At 39.5% G+C, this 18,504-nt stretch overlaps 1 protein-coding gene and 1 pseudogene across 1 annotated transcript in view; one reads left to right on the top strand and one right to left on the bottom strand.

Moving 5' to 3' along the window:
- KCNB2 (potassium voltage-gated channel subfamily B member 2) overlaps positions 1-18,504 on the bottom strand; it is a 409,561-nt gene that overhangs the window by 301,200 nt on the left and 89,857 nt on the right. The window lies entirely within an intron of this gene.
- LOC111520976 lies at positions 17,562-18,210 on the top strand (annotated as a pseudogene).

The following is an 18,504-nucleotide window of genomic DNA, read 5'->3' as shown; positions in this document are numbered from 1 at the left end:
CATGAGATTTGACTTGATGTAGAGAAGAGAAAACACCATAGTTATAAAGAGCACTTTTTTTCGGGAGTCAAAGAGGAGTAGGCTACAGCATTGCCTCTGCTTCTTTGTAGCTGTGTGACCTTAGGTAAGTTACTTAACCTCTCTGAGCCACATATTTCCAACATGCAGTATAACAGGGATCATAATACTATCTACCATAATATTGCCAGAGTGTACCAAGGACTGATGAGATAAAGTAAAAAGCACTCAATAAATGTCACTGTCAGGATTATAACTTAATTTAATCAAAATGAAAGGATTAGAATCAAATAGAGGAAAATTGTATCCCTTCCATAATTCATAATGGATACTTGCCTGCAAATAGATTTCTAATTTACATAAAAATCTAGTTTGCTTGCTATCAGTTAATTTAATACCTTTTAGGATAACATATTTGCTATAATAAGTAAGACTTCAACTATCTGTCCCCGAGTGACGATTTATTGCTGGACTCTTTCACATTAACTGTTATTTTAGTTTAACTAAAACCATGGGAGATAGGTATTACAGTCCCTGTTTTACAAAGAATGTCAGAGACACTGTGATAGACCTAAATCTATGAAAAAGTCAGAATTTGAACCCATGTCTTCTGATTTCCCTGCTGTTACCTCAGGTTCTCTGAGCACCTGAATAAGAGTTAACCTTCCTGGCAGACTTATAAATGCCATGCACTGTTCTAATCCCTTCAGAGCTGTAAACTTATTTAATCTAATGAAAACCCTATAAAGTACAGTACTACTCTTCCCAATGTGTAGATGAGGAAATTGAGGCACAATGGAATTAAAATTTGCTCAATGACACAATGAGTAGGTAGTAGGGCAGGTATCAGAAATCAGACTGATTCTCTCTAAAGCCTGTACCGTTGACCACCATGCTGCAGAGCAGACACAGATGATAAGACACTTTCTGGCAGGCTGAAGGCAGCCAGGAGTTCTTACACTTTGAATTCTTTGTTGACAGAGATGCTTTACCTTCTCTTCTTTATTTATTTATTTATTTATTTATTTATTTATTTATTTATTTATTTTTTGAGGCGGAGTCTCGCTCTGTCACCCGGACTGGAGTGCAGTGGCCGGATCTCAGCTCACTGCAAGCTCCGCCTCCCGAGTTTATGCCATTCTCCTGCCTCAGCCTCCGGAGTAGCTGGGACTACAGGCGCCTGCCACCTCGCCCGGCTAGTTTTTGTATTTTTAGTAGAGACGGGGTTTCACCGTGTTAGCCAGGATGGTCTCGATCTCCTGACCTCGTGATCCGCCCATCTCGGCCTCCCAAAGTGCTGGGATTACAGGCTTGAGCCACCGCGCCCGGCTACCTTCTCTTCTTTATATGCCACACACCAAACGAAGTTTCTGCATACCTCTTCCTAATTAAACACTGCAGTGCATTTACCAGCATTTGCAGGGGACCTCCATCCTATGAAAACAGCAAGTGGCTGCCCCTGGCAATACTAGAGGTGAGAACATAAAACTGAAGCCTAGGAACATTTCCCACTAAACCACAGTGCAATCTCAGCAGCAGAGACAGGGCACTCTTCATTCGATACTGGGCTTCATATTCCCCAGCAGAATCACATGGAGTTCCCTTGGGGCCTTTCCTGTCAACCAGGCAAATCAGCTGACTGACAGGATGACAAACCCCTGAGAAGATAAGTCCTCCATTTTCATGATAACCAAGCCTAATCTTGGTGATTCAGGATCTCATATAAATCAAATTATATTGCTTTAGTAGCACTCTTAAATCTTTTGATCTTGGAAGGTGAAAGACATGGTGTCAGCCTCTTGGGTGTTGCCTCTGTCTACCTTCATTCAGGATTTGCAGTTGACTGCAAAAAGGGGAAGGAGGAAGCTTGTTTGGATCCAGCCTTGCCAGCAGACACAGAATCAGGACCACTGACAGGCAGTTCCCTCCCCGGGAATGCCCAGCCTTCACACCAAGCTTCAAGCATCACAGAGCATTACGGAGGAATTAGCCCTTTCCTGAAATCCGAAAGTGGAGGCTGCACTATACATTCAGACCACACCTGCTGGCAGTTACACAAATGCTAAAATTTCACATTCATACTTCCTGGACCAGCTCCCAATATGATAAAAGCGAGCGTGTCTCCAGGTTTTCCAAAGAATTCTAGGGGGCTTAAATGAGATGCAGAGGAGGGAATGAAGGAAGAGAATATTTTAGTTCAGGCCCTAAATGTCTCCCCATCAACACAAATCATTAAACCACATTGTCTCATTCTCCAGCTATACTTAAGATATTTTAAAGAAATTATCTTCTTATGCTAATCTTGCCATCAAGAACCTATTTGAATCAAAATTTTTACTTTAAATTACATTATTCTCTTTAATCAGGTTTGAGTTGATTAGAACTAATGGCATTCTTCATGGTTGTTCTTACTGTGCTGAGGAAATGCAGCATCCTTAAAGTTGTACTTAAATCCTAATACCTAGCAAGGAAAGGAAAGCTGAGCTCTTTGACTTTGCTAGTAATATGAATATATTTAACCTAGATATAATAGTTAGTGTGAAAAAAATAACCCTTTGGGAAGAAATTGATTCATTTTGTTCGTAGTCTAAATTCTCTAAATTCTTACCACTAAAAGTGTGGCCCACAGACTTGCAGAGGTTGCGTCATCTGGGAAGTGGTTAGAAATATGAAATTTCAGGCCTCATCTCAGACCCGATAATTAGAATGTGAATGTTAAGATCTTAGGCGATTCATGAGCATGCTAGTGTTTAAGAAGTCCCAGTCTGCACTCTGAGGGTCTCTGTGCCAGGATCATGGCCAGTGAACAAAAGGATTATTCTCCATCCCTACTTCCCCTTCCACTCTGCTGGAATTTCCCTTTAGTTATCAGGTACTTAGCATTTCCAAAATGCAACTATAACTCAGCCTGAACTTCCAAAATGCTTCAAGTTTTCTTACATTTGGATCAAATGTAAGGAATTCTTCCAAACATGGACGTCAACCAGATTTACACAGGTAACCGGAAACATTACAGTGCACAGCAAGGTGACAATTTACCTTTAATTTGAGCAGTCATGAAAATGGATGTATTCTAAACTTCAGAGTGGCAAGGTGTTCCAGTCTGACTCCCTGGCTCTTGCCTTTTGGAGAAAGAAGATGGGCAACCAAGATGCACACAGACCTTTTTTGATGGCTGCAGCATCAGGCTAAGCAGGCTGTTAACAGCCCAACTCTAGCAGGGTACATTTATATCACAGTTGACATATGCAGTGGTTTTCTAACACAGCTGTATGAAATAATTATTAAGTATAAATGCTTTCAGCTGTGGTGGCTGGGGTCATTTAATTGTGTTGCATGGGAATAACATGGTGATACATCCATGAAAAATTAACTTGAAATGCCAGCTCTGCAATAGAAAGAGACTATCAAAGGGTAGTGTTTCTGTGGGCTCCCAAAGTGGAAAAGCAAGTGCAGTCCCTAGGGCCAAGTGCTGATTCCTCAGACTCTTCTAGGAGAAAACAGAGATGCAGACACTCAGGTTAGGAACACAGAACCCAGAGAAGGCGTGCCAGGCAGAATGGCCCCCAAGAGACACCCATGCCCTAATTCCCGGAATCTGAATATGTTAAGTTACATGGCAAATGGCACTTTGGAGGTGTAGTTAAGGTTACGCACCTTAAAATAGGGAGATTATCCTGGATTACCCAAAAGAAACCAATCTAATCACATGAGCCCTTAAAAGGAGAGATTGTTCTCCAGCTAGAGGCAGAAGTCATGAGAAGATCTGAAGCATGAGATGGGTTTGACATGCCCTTGGTGGCTTGAAACTGGAGGGAGCAACGGGAGCAGGAATCACATAGCCTTAAGATAGGCTCCCACCCACTGCCAGCCAGGAAGCAGGGACCACCACCCTCCTTCAGACTGTTGACAGAAATCAGCTCCTCTTTCCACCAATAACCTGAAAGAACTTGAGAGCAGGTTCTTTGCAGAGTCCAGAAAAAAATGTGGCCCTGCTGCCGTCTTGACTTCAGTCTGTGAGACCTGGAACAGAAGAACCAGTCAAGCCCACTGGACTTCTAGCCTGGAAAATTCCGAGACAGAAAACTTGTGGTGTTTCAAGCTGCTAAATTTGTGGTAATTTGCTTTGGCAGCAATAGAAAACTAATACAGACAGGATTAAATACAATCCCAGTGGATTCAACGGAACTAAATTATTTCAAGATGCAAATTACACATGGAAGTTATGTTTAACAAATAGACATAAAATGCTGCCATATTGGGTGGGGGTTGGAGGTGGCAATGACCACACACCTTTGATGCCAGCAGTTAATTTTGTCGATGGAATATTAAGCATGCCCATTAACAGCACCGGTTCTGACTTCTAATTAAATGCTTACTAATTAGCTGCGTGATTCTTCTGATAGTAATAAAATAGGCAGAATCATGATGATGCTATAATTTATGAATGAAGACACCCCCCTCAGCACAAAGGTCGGCAGCATGATGCCTGTCTGCTTCAGAAACTAGGCTGTGTCATTCGGGAGCAGCAGCAATTAGTCGTGAGTGAGGTATAGTTAACAAAATTAGCATCCTACCTGTAAATGGCCAGAGAGTAAACAGTTCAGGTTTTGCAGACTAATAGTCTCCTTTGCAACTCTGCAACCCTGCCTGTGTAGTGTGAAAGCAGCCACAGACAATATGCAAATGAAATGAGTGTGGCTGTGTGCCAATACAACTTTATTTGTTGACAACACTGAAATTTGGATTTTATATAATTTTCATGTCATGAAATACTACTTATCTTTTGATTTTTTTCCATTGTTATTTTTTTGAGACAGGGTCTCACTCTGTCTCCCAGGCTGGAGTGCAGTAGTATGTACATAGCTCATTGCAGCCTCAACCTCCTGGGCTCATGTGATCCTCCCACCTCAGCCTCTCAAGTAGCTGAGAATACGGGTACATGTGATCACATCCAGCTAATTAAAAAAAAAAAAGCAAATCTTTTTTTTTTTTTTTTAAAGATGGGGGTCTAGCCATGTTGCCCAGATTGGTCTCAAACTCGTGGCCTCAAGTGATCCTCCTGCCTCAGCCTCCCAAAGTGTTGAGATTACAAGCATGAGCCACCACGCCCAGCCCACTTAACCCTTTAAAAATGTAAAAACTATTCTAGGCTTGCAGACCATACAGAAAAAGGCAGTGGACTAAGTTGACTGAGCCCTGTCTTAAAATTAATGCTGTATTTGAACAACGAGCACAGGCTGAAGACCAGGTCCTTAAGACATTCTGACTAATATGGAAATCAACTCAGCAGAAATACTTGTTTTTCAAAAGGAATGAAATATTTACTTGTTAGAACTCTAGCTCGACAAAGAACATTTTACCTATTGATATTAGTGTGTGACAATTTAACAATTTAATTGCAATGCTGTTACGGGTTGAATTGTGTCCTCCCCACAAAGATAAGTTGAAGTCTTAAACCTCTGTACCAGAGAAGGTGACCTCATTCAGAAATATGGTCTTTACCAATGTAATCAAGCTAAAATGAGGTCATTAGGGTGAGCCCTAATCCAATATGACTGATATCCGTATAAAAAAGGGGAAACTTGGACGCAGAGATGCAAACAGCAAGAACACCATGTGAAGATGAAGACAGAGTTGGAGTGATGCCGCAGAAGTCAATGAATGTTAAGGATTGCCAGCAAACCACCAAAAGCTAGGAGAGAGGCATAAACAGATTTCTCCCTCACAGCCCGCAAAAGGAACCAACCCTGCCAACACCTTGATCTAGGACTTCTTGCCTCCAGAATGGCAAGGCAATACATTTTCTGTTGCTTAAGCCTCTTAGTGTGTGCTACAGTAGTCTCCTCTGATCCGCAGTTTCACTTGCTGGGGTTTCAGTTACCCTTAGGTACATAGGGTAACTTTTAAGATACTGTGAGAAAAAGAGAGGAAGAGACTATATTCACATAACTTTTATTGCAGTATATTATTATAATTGTTTTATTTTATTATCAGTTATTGTTGTTCATCTCTTATTGTGCCTAATTTACAAATTAAACTTTATCATAGGTATGTATGTATAGATAAAAACATACTGCATACAGGGTTCAGTACTATCCATAGTTTCAGGCATCCATGGGGGGCTTGAAATGTATCCCCTGTAGATAAGGGGTGCCTACTGCACTTTGTGACAGCAGCCACAGAAACTGATACAAATGTCTTTATTCCTTTTTGAGTTAGGTTTATCAAGGGGTGTCTTGATGTATCTTCTTTCTCCCCTTTTACCAAAATAAATGCATGCTAGTACAAAGGACAATGCTAACAAATCTGATAGTTGAAAACTTTAGGTATAGGTGATTGGCCACTAACTTGGGCAATTAAGAAGAACATAGCTAAAGTCTAGTCTGTTTGTTATGCTAAAAATGAACATTAGTAAGGTCAAGTCTGATGCTAAAAATTTATACATGTTACCTACAGATGCCTTAGTAATAGAGATATCCTGCTGACACCTTGATCTAGGACGTCTTGCCTCCAGAATTGCAAGGCAATAAATTTCTGCTGTCTAAGCCGCTTAGTTTGTGATACAGTAGTCTCCACTCATCTGTGGTTTCACTTTGATCAACATGCACCAAATACGAAAATAAAATATAAATTGTATTAAATGTATAAGATTGAAGACTTTGGGATTTGGAGTAGAATGGAAGAAAAAAGAAACAAAAATTATGTGGTTTAAGAACTTCCTGACCTGTCACATCTATTCATCTGTATCAATAATTATGTGAATTTTATTAAATACTATGGAAAAGAAAAAAACAATTTGCTTGAAGACTAAATTCCTATAACCATGGTAACTGGTGGTATGTTGGTAAAGGTGTAACAATCAGCTCATGGTGATGGTTGCCAATTTTTAGTGTAAATACCACCATAGCTGATTTCAAGCTACCAACATTATTTCACTGAATGCCAAGAAGGAAAGAGATGTACACAATAATTTTGCACCAGCTAGTTTGAGTCAATTCCAGGATACAACTGGTTAAAACAGTAATATCCTACACAACTGTGTGCTAGACAGACAACCATGCTTCAAATAGGTCAGCTTGCTATACCAGTAAGGCAAGATGGCATCTTGATATTGACCATCATTTCAGAGTTTCTAGTCACTGTGTTGGCTGTAATTAGCTGTGCAACATTGAAAAACGTGACTTCATCTCTCTAGGCTCAGTTTCCTTACCTGTGTGTTTACTGAATTAATATCCAAATCACTACAAACTAGAGGAGGGCATTGACTCTGTGTCATGCTCACAGTCACAGGCTCAGTGCCTAGCACACAGCCTGGCTTAGGAGACTCTTAGAGGGGCCATCTCGTGTTCTTGCCTGCCCAGAACCCATTCCCCTTCTAGTGATAGCACCCTAATTTTCCTTGAGAAACTGCTTATCTTCTATTCTCGATTCATGTGATCCAAGTGAAACTGATGCCTTCCCTGGCTCCAAACTGAGCATGTGAATCAGGCATAGTCAATCAGAGCATCACATTTTCCCTGCCACACCAGTCATCATGACTAGCCCAGGGCTGGCATAAGACTCAGGCTAGACCAATAAGGCTGACCGCTGAGTTATAGTTATTATTATTATTTTGGAAATTCTGGAAGAGAAGTTTGTTTTTCATTGGGATACTGTGTAAAACAAAGGTAGAATGAGAGAACAGATTGTTAAGTGTGGAGTTTCTAGAAGTCATAGACTCCCATAAGGGGTGAGCTTACCTGACTGATGGAAGTGGAGTTGGGATTAACTTCAGGTGACATCAGTGCCCCTCAATAAGGAGTTACCAGACACTGTGGGGGCTACCCCCTGCTACTAGGACCCTTCCCATTGTTAACCCCGAGTCTTCTCTTTAGCGTTTCTTTGAGAATGAGTTCAATTTATTCTTCAGAAGTCATGGATTTCTTACTGAGACTTAACCATACCTAGCTTTCCCCTCCATCAAGACTACTGTGTGACACGAATGCTTCAAATGTCTTCCTTTTTTGTCTGTGGTGTCACTGTCTTGCACTCACCTCCTAACAATTGGTTTGACGCTCCTCAGTTATATTAGCATTTATTTAGTGCCTAAAATATTAAGTACGTTATGTTTGTAGCTTTCATAAATTCCGGGGCTGCCCATAGCTCAAAAAGCACAGATATATTTCTGAAGATTTGAAGTGGAAGAAGGGAGGCACACAGGACTTTATAAAGGTAAGAAGAGAGAGCTGGCATGGTCACCAGGCCAAGGCATTAACCTCAGAGTGAGGCTCTCATTTGGATGTTATTCAGCAGCAGACGGGTGCAGGGAGGTGGGCTCGGCCTATTTCCAAATGTTGACCCTAAGAGAAATCCACCAACTCCCAATATTAGCTAGATCTAAGGATGAAATGGGGCATGCTGGAAGCTGCCTTCCTGAGGTACTGGGGCCACACATGTTTATCAGCGTAACTTCTCCTGAGATACCAACCTTAATAAAGGATGAAGTCGGCATCATTCCTTGGGGCTATCCTCTAGAAATTCTCCTGAAAAGTGTTATTTTGATGCATGGTTAGCTCTTCTTTCTTGGGAAAAATCTGCTAACATGCTAAACCACTGTGAAGAGAAGTACTTCAAATAATTACCAGCTACCCCTTCAAGTGCATGACACACACACACACACACACACCCTAACAGGAGAAATCTGCATAAAAAGGGACAATAAAAGTTCTGCAATAAAGTTACACACGTACACACACATTCCTAAAAATCACCAGGCAAAAAATCCTACAGGACTCATCAGAAAAATGGATGCTAAAAGCTTCATCAGTGACCAGGCATGATGGCTCACGCCTGTAATCCCAGCAGTTTGGGAGGCCAAGGCAGGCAGATCACATGAGGCCAGGAGTTTAAAAGCAGCCTGGGCAACATGCCAAAGCCCTGTTTCTACTAAAAATACAAAAATTAGCCAGGCATGGTGGCGCACACCTGTAGTCCCAGCTACTCAGGAGGCTGAGGCAGGAGAATCGCTTGAACCCGGAAGGTGGAGGTTGCAGCGAGCTGAGATCCCACCACTGCACTCCAGCCTGGGCAACAGAGCAAGACTCTGTCTCAAAACAAAACAAAACAAAAAACATGTCATCAGGGAAACATTTTTTTAAAACCTAACAAAAACAACACAGTTTTACACATGTTAAATGATTAAGAAATACATAAATACCACAATAAATACTATGTTTTATCTTGAAAAAAGACCTGGAGTTTGCTTGCAGAAGTAAGTGTCAAAAGGTTGCAGTTAGTAAGTCATTATGAAGTATGGAAGGAGGGTTATCTGAAGTCAGAAGGAAAGTTCTAACGCCAGATGTGGATGGGTGTGGCTCAAAGCACATGGTGAGCAGAGGAAGCTGGCAGATGTTTGAGGTGTGAGTCTGTGTGCAAATTGCACATTCCTACACAGCTCTGTTCATCTGGATGCAGTTTTCTGCATTCACCTAGTTTATCATGGATAAAAATCATGCATAAAAAGCAAGACATTTTCATTATGTTCAAATTGTTCTCTAATGTATCAAAATGTGTTGGGACAATTTCCAATTTTCAAAATAAGTACAGAGGAGAACTGATGGTACCTTGCTTTTGGATCACATACTTTCCACCATTTCTAGGTTATACACAAGGTTGTCTATGATAGAAAATATAATTAGCTATACAGAAAAAAAAAAAAAAAACAAATTTGAGACCTCCAGAAAGCGTTCTTAATATCTCTGGTAGCCATTAGGCTAAATATCATCTGCTCTTTTCTTCACTCTTAGTGACCTTCTCTAAAGAAGATTCAGCATCTGCAATCCTCAAGTTTTTGCACCCTCTTCTCCATAAAAATCTGCTTTCATGAATGAGTGAGATAAACTTATTCTTACTAAAGTATACATGACTGATAAGAGTAAATGACTAAGAATAATTTCAAAGCTTTAAGGTAAAGAAATTTGGCATGAGCTTTTAGAATTTTAAGCATTATCAAACTGATGGGGAAGGTCTTGGAAGTAGATTGATCTTCTAAATACTTGATAAATATTAACACACAATGGTTTCCTACTTAGAACAATAGCCCTTAGAGCCCCCAGTTAGCCTGGTAATGTAAAAAGTGGTTATGGCATCAGAAGATGCATGTCAGTATCTTCCCTCTTTCTTAAACTAATTACTTGAAAGAGTTTTTCAAGGCTCATCCCATCACTCCCAAATACCTTTTGCAGGGTTGTTACAAAGAACAAATGAAAGAACATGCTATCTGATACTGTGCTTGTCACATTAACAGGAGGTGCCATGCACAGCGGTCAAGGGCACCAGTTCTGCAACCAGACTGCCTGAATTAAAATTGTAAGCCCAACATTTTCTCATTGTTGGATCTTGTGTATGTGTCTTAGGCTTTCTAAGGTTTAGTCCCATCTATTCAATGGGGACAATAATTCTTTTAAGAAAATAAAATTAAAAACATATCAAAGCACTCTGCATAAGGTCTAGACAGAACTAGTGCTCAATATACGTTATTAATAACCATAACTGCGATTCAACAAGAGCTAGCTCTATGAACACCTTCTATACACCGCAATAGAAATGTTGGTCATTTAACTGCATGCAACACATTGTACATATAAGCTGCCCAAATATATTCTGAGTGTGATTGATTACACATTAATTTCAAAAGTCTATTCCATAGAATGTGGCCTTAGCTTTGTGGTTTCTCGAATACAGTACAGGCTCCTTGGTCCCCCAAGTGACTGGCAGCTCAAATTTGCTGGACACTGGGCCTCGGTTGGACTATGGCCCGTGTATTCTGGGCATCCTGTGGCCTGTGCGCCTGAGCATTCTGGGGCTACTTATAAAGCCAGGTAGCTTGTGTGGAAATTCAAGCCCTTCTTAGCTGTCTTGTCTGGACACTAGAACTAACATACATGTTGTCCATGAATGTGACTTCGATCTTCTGAAAATGCTGAATGAATTCTAGGTTTTCTTTTAGACAATGGTCTTTCTATAGAAACAAAATCACTAGGCTGATTTTGAAATTGTTTTTCTTATTTTGGTGACTTTTGGCAGTTATGTATTTAAGCTTTTCAGTATCTTTTTTTTTTTTTTTAAATAGTGACATATACTGTAAGACTGCATTATCGTGGATCTGCAAAGTTCTGATTCTAAAGCTACAGTCCGTGGAGAACTCGTGTTCTGTAGCTGACAACCCCTGTTCTCCCATTCTTTCCTTGAATAAGATCACCTGGTAAGTCAATACTGAGATATGTCCAGCATTACTTTCCCTTCTTTGGACTAGAAAAGAAATGCTCATTTTTCTGGGTGCAGTGGCTCATGCCTACAATCCCAGCACTTTGAGAAGCCGAGGCAGAAAGATCACTTTAGCCCAAGAGTTCAAGACCAGCCTGGGCAATAAAGTGAGACCCTGTCTCTACAAAAAATACAAAAATAACCTGGGCATGGTCACACATGACTGTAGTCTCAGCTACTTAGGAGGCTGAGGTGGGAGGACCACTTGAGCCCAGGAGGTCAAGGCTCCTGTGAGCTGAGATCTCACCACTGCACTCCAGCCTGGGTGACAGAGTGAGACTGTCTCAAAAATAATAGTAAAAGTAAAAAATAAATATTTTAAGTAAATTTTTCTTTCCCATTTTGGGACCACTGAGGTTTTTACTTTGAAACTGAGATGAATTGAAGCTTCTAAAATGTCTATGTTTTAGATTTACTGAAATGCAAGCTCCTCGAAACAGGGACTTCATTTTGTTCACTGCTCCATTTCCAATTCCTCAAAATGTGTTTGGAATACTGAGGGTGTTTGTATTAGTTTCCTGTTTCTATATAACAAATTACCACAAACTCAGTGACTTAAAACAACAGAAGCCTAGCATCTCACAGCTTCTTTGGGTCAGGAGTATGGACACGGCTTGACTACGTTTCCCGCTAGTGTCTCACCAGGCTGCTAGAAAGGTGTCTGTTGGCTGGTGCTGAGGTCTCCTATGGGGCTTGACTGGGAAAGGATCTGCTTTTGTTGGCAGAATTCAGTTCCTAATGGATGTGATCTTGAGGACCCTATTTCTCACTAGCTGTTGGCTGGAGGCTTCCCTCAGCTCTAAGAGGCCCCCTCAGCTCCTGGCTAGGTGAGCTCCCAACACGGGCAGCCCACAGCATGGCAGCTCGCATCTTCAAAGTCAGCAAGGAGAGGCTCCAGCAGGAGGGGCACTGCGATGTTATGTGATGTAACCAAGTACATCCCACTGCCTTTGCCCTACTCTGTTGTTTTTAAGCAAGTCACAGGTCTCATCCACATTTGAACACCAGGAGGTGGGGGTCATGGGGACTGCCATATGAATCTGCCTACTGCAATGTTCAATATGATGTGTTGACCAAACAAATGAATGCAGAATCACAGTATCTTGTTAGTGTGATCAGGTAGGGTTAATCTAAATTTTGAGTCTATTATTCAATTATAATTAGCATATTTTCCATTCCTTGTTCAATGAAAAAAAAACAAACCCATACCTCTGAGCAAAAACCATTTCTTAAAAGCCATCTCCGGCTTATAAAGAAGGTTTGAGAGACATCACAGTGTACCACAGAATCATAATGTTATCTTTTTTGTTGTTGAAGAAAGTACTTCCCCAAGAACAAAGGGTTGAAATCCTGTGGTAAGCTAAAAACTGTCAGGGAAAAGGCACTTAATGTGTGCTTCTTCTTCGAGGATGTTTTCCCAGTTTTCTGAACATATAGATAATTGGAGAAGCTTTCTACCCAAACTATCCAATCCATATGCTTTGACTGAGACACTAGCACAGAAAGCCAAGCATGCATGAGGCAGAATGAAGATATTTAAGAACTTAGCACATATTTGTAAAATAGCTTATGTTTAAGTATTTTACTAATAGGAACATTATGGAGACTTGATTGATTTAAAAAGAAGAGCTGAGTGAGTACAGAAATGAGGAGGAGGCATGGCTCCTAATTCTGTCTCTAGTAATGATTTGTAGATAAGCTACCTATCAGCATAAGCACTCTTAACTAATGAACATATGCTTATGCACTGATCAGGAAATGCTCAAGCATCTGGGGGGGCCATGAAAGGAAGGGGTGATCATGAGGGAATTAGGAAAGCCAGAGCCAGAAAGGACATCTGTGCCAATGAGAGTCTGTCTTTGGGGTCAGCCTCAGTGGGTCAGATGCTTCACAACTGTGATTTGGGGCACCTAACTTCTTTATAAATCCATGTTCTCGTGCTATTAAATAAGGAGAGGAAAGACCTACCTGTAGTGGTTGTCATGAGAATTAATTAAGCTAATACGGGTGAAGCTTTTTGAATATGACCAAGCAGATAAATGTGACAAATGAGTTATTTTTTTAATCCGGTTAAGGCCTCCTATGTGCTGGGAGTCTGGTTCCTCTAAACTAGTCCACAAGGTCGTGACTCATATTTTCCCCTGATAACCTATCCACCTTCCTTCTATTTGTAAAACCTTTTTCAATTCTTTATTGTCCCCGAAATGTGTCCAGATGGTTTGGGTTCCATCCAAAGTCTTCTATCAGAACAAACCAGAAACTGCAGATCACAGCCTTCGCTTTTCAATAAGTGACACTTGGTTTTCTTCCCCACTTTTTCCTTGGTGCTGCTTCCTTGGGCTCAGAGGTATCTCCCTCTGTTCATCTCCAACCTTCCTCTTCAAAGCTGGAGTTGGAGTCTCTGTACTCCTGGAATCAAAACAACTCCAGAAGGGCAAATAGCAAGAAACGCCCCTAAACTGTGACAGGCATCTCTACAATTTAAGTTGGTAGAAGGAATTTATTTGCTTCCTCCAGCTTTGGGGATAACTATCACCCAATCAATACAGCCAGAGAAAGTTAACCTCAACGTTGATTGACTCTGACTGACTGGAACAGAAGTCTTTACAACAGAAATGCTGCAGTGAAATGGCAGTATAATTAACACTCAGTCAATGAAGACACACCAAAAATGATATTTGTAAACCCCCACTTTCCTTCTTATAGTATTCTGATTTTGGTAAAATCAGAATTTGGGGCCCACTCCCTTGGTTTATAGATAGAGAAATTTGAGCTCAGGTAGATGGTGTCTTGGATAAAAACCACATGGCAAGTTCTAGCAGGAGCTGGAACAGATCCCAAATAGAAATGCTGGTGTCTGGGAGCTCTCAGAGCTTTACTACGGGGCTTTCTTACAGGTAACTAAGATGCATGGAGCATTTTAGTATATAGGGGTTGGAGATAAACCCACTTCAAACCAAATTCTACTGAACACAGGTTATGTTTTAGTTAACACTGTTATATAGACCAGAACAATTAAACAATAAGCTCTCTTAACAGATTCTTACATAATTCTATGGCATAAATCCTAGACTAACTTTCAAAGAAGCTGCACAGTAGGGTTTAATTACCTAGATTATTCACATCCTTCTTCATTCCATTCTTTGTAATTTGCCTAAAGTATTCAGAGTAATAAATTAACCATTTTTGGAAGCTTGACACAGAAAAAGGGCTTTCATCCCCATCTCACTGTGCATCTGTAGGAAGATGTTTATTCCATCAAGGTTGATCGTGATATTCATATCACATTATTTCAGCTGTTCTCTACGATGGCAGATTATGTTAATAACACATTTGAATATCTCCTATTATTGGAGGGTCAAGAAATGCTCCAATTAGTCTCAATGCTCTTGGATTACAGTGAAAGACTATGTAAATATTATTCAGAAGACTAGTTACAGAAGTGTAGGATTTTCTTCCTCTGAAATCACTTATACGCCACTTAAAATGTCTATAACATACTGAAACTATGCAAGCATTTTGATTCCTATTTTGCAGAACAAAAAAAGGCCTCAGAAAAGTCACACGCTGTTTATTTTCTATGTACATTCCATAAGAATTAGACTGTTATTTATCAATTTATCCCCAACATTTCCCAGAGGGCTTGGTAACATTATAGATACTCATGAAATATGCACTAATTGACAAAATGATTTTTTAAAAATTGATTATAGATAATACAAACATATTTTAAAAGGCAAACTGTTAAGTATATATAATTTGTCTGAGGGTCTAATAGAGCTGGTGAAATAACATGAAAGAGGGAAATGTTGCCTATGCTTGAGGTTACATGAACACTATGAACACTTCTGCGATGTATGAAGATCAGCTTCCAACATTAAACTGGGAGACAACTTTTCAAAATAAGTTTCAAAGGATGGTGAAATCATGCCACAGATTTCATTAGATCCTTATTTTACTTGTGTAATGAATTGAGAATTTTAGTCTACATTTTATGAAAACTGTGGTGTTAATGCCAGATTATTTCTGTAAAAACAAAACGACTGCTAATTAAAATGAGTGCAGGCTCAAGGGGATGGATAGCCCATTTTCCATGATGTGATTATCACACACTGTATGCCTGTATCCAAACATGTCATGTACCCTATATATATACCTACTATGTACCCGCAAACATTAAAAATAAAAAATTATAAATAAAGAATTAAAAATGAGTGCAGGGAAATGTTCAAGTCAAGAAACGTCATTACTACGGTATAAAAAGACAAAACAAACTAACTTTCTGGGAAGCAAGAGAAACAACCATTAGCTGAACTGATGATGGTGTCGAGTTGTTATACTCCATCTCAACTTTCAAGTTTTTTGAGAAAACAGATCTGGAAGCTGGGATCTGGACTAGGGGATTTGATCCTTCTGGGGATCTTGACTGCCACGTCCTCCACATATACAACCAGATGGCAGAAGCTTCTTGGTATGTATGGGAGGTCATTACTGACATGTTGGGATTGAATCATTTGGAAAAAATAAAAATATACAGGGAGTCAGAAAGGGTTAAGAGATGAAATATATATATGTTAGCAGGATTCTTTTAAAAACACATTCCCACAAATTTGTGGTCTCATTTATTGTATCAAAAGTGAAGATTCATATAAACAGAATTATTTTTATATTAATATTTCCTATTCTAGAATATTCACGAACCAGGTGGTTAGGTTTCACAGAAAAACAAAAAATTCTCAGAAAGACAAAAGTCCAGAGACGACGTTCACTTGTGTCTGAGGGCCTAAAATATAATCCAATGAATTAATGTATCTAAAACATAGTACTGGCCGGACACGGTGGCTCACACCTGTAATCTCAGCACTTGGGGAGGCTGAGGCGATTGGATCAACTGAAGTCAGGAGTTCAAGACCAGCCTGGCCAACATGGTGAAACCCCATCTCTACTACAAATATAAAAATTAGCCAGGTGTGGTTGTGGGCACCTGTAATCCCAGCTACTTGGGAGGCTGAGGCAGGAGAATCACTTGAACCTAGGAAGCAGAGGTTGCAGTGAGCCAAGGTCGCACCATTGCAGTCCAACCTGGGCAACGAGAACAAAACTCCACCTCAAAAAAATAAAATTAAAACAAAATAAAACAAAATAAAATAAAATATAGTAGTGGAAGGCCTTCCACCTTTGGACAACAATGCTGCTAAAGGGAAATGCTTCAGTTAGAAAGGGACAGTGGGCTTTATCACAGACAAACTTCAGAGGGCACTGAAATGTCTCCCTCTACTGCACATGTTAGTTCATTTGTATCCTTTAATACCAGTAATCCATTAACTCCTTCTAGATAGCACTAATTGATACGGTTGATCTTGCAGAAGAGGTACCCAGGTTTGAATCAGCATGTGCTATAAAATGGCCTCTTCTCTTCAGGAGGTGTCTTTGCACTAGATTCTGGAGAAATAATGCTCAGGCTCTCTGGCAGAACATCTAAACTGCCTGTTGGATTTCTGTCTTCCTTGGCAACATTATATTTTAACTGTTTCCCTGTAGAGTAACTAGAAACTTTCGTTTCTCTACAGTAGTGCTATGTAATAGAAACAGACTAATTTTTTTGGAAGAGGTATTTTTAAAAGTAGATGTAAATAGGTGAAATTAATTTTAATAATATATTTTATTCACCACAGTATATTCAAAATATTATTTCAGCATGCACTCAGTATAAGAATTTATAAATGAATTATTTCCTTTTTTGTTCTAAGTCTTCAAAACAAATTTGTTGTATATTTCACACTTGTAGCACATCTTAATTCAGACCAGCTACATTTGAAGAGTTCAGTAGTTATATTAAGTATCAACATCTCCAATGAATTAATAAATCCTTTAATAAATCATATCAACCAAATGGTTCTGAAACTTCTTTTACTGTTACAGTTTTGAAGATTATTTTGTTACCTGAAGCTAACTGACCATGTCTGTACACTGTAAAATACTGAACAACTCTTTTCTTATGGATGATAAGATTTAGATAAAATAAAACTTGAAGATAATAAAATAATATTCTTGAAATGAAAATTAGCAAATCAGGGGCTTGCAGGGTACTTTTTCCATGAGGAGTTCTGTGTGAAGTGGCAGAAATATCAGCTACGGAGCCCCAGTAGGAGAAAAAGGTGCAGGTTGCTGTGTGATAAAGAAAAATGGAGGTAATCCCATTCTACAGTATGAGGTGAACCTCTTGAAACAGACAGAAAGTAAGTGAATATGAATCACAAGCCAAGCCTCTTCAAGACCTTCTCATGGGGAGTGTGAATTTTTCCCCTGCGAATCTCTCCAGCGCGGGTTCCACGTATCTGAATGCTTTGGTTGACAGTGCATGACCCTTGAAACCAAAGATACCTCACTAGCGAGGTTTATCCCTGCAGTGAATAATTCAACATCTGATCTTTTCAAACAAAATCCCAAACTGAAGAAATGAAGATTGAATGGGAAAATCTTGAAAAAAAAATCTAATCGCAACATTAGTATTAGAAAAATGTCAACAAGAGGATCTCAAAAAAGTAGAGTTTCATGTGTCTTTGGAAAGGGCCAAAGTCGACGGTCATCTTCAGAACAGGAAAAGCAAAGTTAGAAGAGTTCGGATTTGAAATCAAAGCTGCAGAGGAGCCACTTTCAGCTAGAGGCATGGATGCTTCTCCATTTCATCAGTCCTTAGTAGCGGTATCAGAGAAACTGGCGGAGCTAAAACGACAGACCATACCTTTGAAGAAAATAATGGAGTTCTATTTAGATTTAATGCTGAATCCATCTCTTGCTCAAGTGAAAACTGAAGAAGCAAAGAGAGAATTAGGTAGCACCAAAGCTGAACTTACAAAGAAAGTAAACATAATGGAACCGTGACTTCAGTCAAATAAATATCATTTTCCTTAAAAAAGTAAACTGAATAGGACTTTACAGACTTCCTTTTTCCTCTTGGAATTGCTTAATCATGTAATTTCTATGTTTTTAGAAGAGATAATAATGTCATAATTGATCAAATCATGGTTTCTTGTTGTGTATAGTAGTTTTTGTGTTCAAATATACAATTTTCATATTAAAATACATTTTTTTCTGGAAAAAAATGAGGAACTAAAATTTTTTCACTAGTGTTCTATTTCAATATCAACTGCAAAATAATAAAAATTTATGTTTATT

The sequence above is a fragment of the Piliocolobus tephrosceles genome, chromosome 7, assembly GCF_002776525.5.
Source record: "Piliocolobus tephrosceles isolate RC106 chromosome 7, ASM277652v3, whole genome shotgun sequence".
Classification (NCBI taxonomy): Eukaryota; Metazoa; Chordata; class Mammalia; order Primates; family Cercopithecidae; genus Piliocolobus; species Piliocolobus tephrosceles.
This window is presented reverse-complemented; position numbering and strand designations above follow the sequence as displayed.